Below are 1438 nucleotides of genomic sequence, written 5' to 3' on the forward strand. Positions count from 1 at the left end.
ACTTGTGAAGGGTAGATATAGGTAAGCATAGACACATTAGTTCAGACCATTATGTATAGTGTAAAATTCGTATTGAAGTTGATGTATAAAATACACTTTCCATATTCTAATCTATTTATTTTTTTTTCCTGATACAGAAACTACCTAAATTTAGCATTTTTAACATTAGAGAACCCATGGAGGTCATGAGATATTAGATGTCCTTCCTTCCTTTGCAATGTCTTTCATTTCTGGGCAACATGGCAGTAACATGAGATCTCAAGAGCCTTTATAAAATTTGTGCTTTAGCAAACAAAAAAAGATTATTAATTTTCTGATCAATGCTCTTAGAGGTTATTTTTTTTTGCATTGATATTGTAGTACAAATGATAGATTACAACTTAATAAAGGCATGTCTGCTCACTTCCAGCTGATGGTGTCAAAAATAACTTTCAGTGGCAGCATTCTGAATTGTTAATGGTACTATTGTTCTATGCTGAAATCCTTGACCTAAATATTTATGATTAATTCTGTTCTACAGTACACAACATTAGTGCCCTGCAATAGGACCATGTAAGCAAGAGTAACATGATTATTCACATGCTCCCAGAGACAGTGGTAATGCTGGGGAGTGGGAAGTCTGAGCCCTTGGATCCTGGAGGTTTCTCACTTGATCATTTTCTGTGTCTCATTCTCTCTCTGCAGATCAAACATTCCCTGAAGTGTGGTAGAAGGCAGGAAGAATGATGCTTGCTAATTTGAATTTCAGAAAGCACCTAAACTTCATTCTGATCTCCAGGTAAGCATCTGTGAACCACTTGGCTTTGACACTTGTTAAAACTTAATCACATTTTTTTTGGTGCCAAGCTACCTTATACAGACCAAAGAGAGAAGCATGCGTGAGCATGTGCTGGTGTTTGTGGAGGAGGGAATACTTATTTGTTTGTACAGATGATGTGAAGTGAAAAAAACATTATTCTGGAAAGGATGAGATCAGTTTATGAAAAAGGAGGAGAGATTACGTGACAAACTGAAAACCTTAAACTACAGGTGATCTGATACAGTTGCCCTATGCAAGATCTCAAGGAGGAAACATCTGGGAACACGTAAATTACTAATTTAGATCAGGCTTTATTTTCATGTATTCATTCTCTTCCTCTTTCCCCAAACTGCTTTTTAAAAATATCCTCAGGCATGTAATGGGCTATATCAAAGTTTGTTCTTAAACTGTAGCTGTCAAAAATAAGGGAGAAGTAAAACAATTAACATATTCTAAATGTCAATGCTAGCTAGATAGGTTCTCTCTCTGAAGATCTGGATAGCTACAGAGAAGTTTGCAACATGTTATCTATACTGTGAAACTCAATATTAACCACCTAAAAGGTGTGTGTGTACAATGACCAGTGACTCAAAATTAAGACTTCTGCTTTAAATGCCTCATCATCACTGCTAGACTGAA

General features: G+C 36.0%; 1 long non-coding RNA gene across 1 annotated transcript in view; it reads left to right on the top strand.

Moving 5' to 3' along the window:
* The first annotated feature begins 613 nt into the window (after positions 1-613).
* Positions 614-1438, top strand: part of LOC108448465 — a 32261-nt gene continuing 31436 nt past the window's right edge. Inside the window, exon 1 of the long non-coding RNA XR_001864356.1 lies at positions 614-778. This is a non-coding gene — a long non-coding RNA (uncharacterized LOC108448465). The remainder of the gene's footprint in view (positions 779-1438) is intronic.

The sequence above is a fragment of the Corvus brachyrhynchos genome, unplaced genomic scaffold (assembly GCF_000691975.1).
Source record: "Corvus brachyrhynchos isolate BGI_N302 unplaced genomic scaffold, ASM69197v1 scaffold167, whole genome shotgun sequence".
NCBI lineage: Eukaryota > Metazoa > Chordata > Aves > Passeriformes > Corvidae > Corvus > Corvus brachyrhynchos.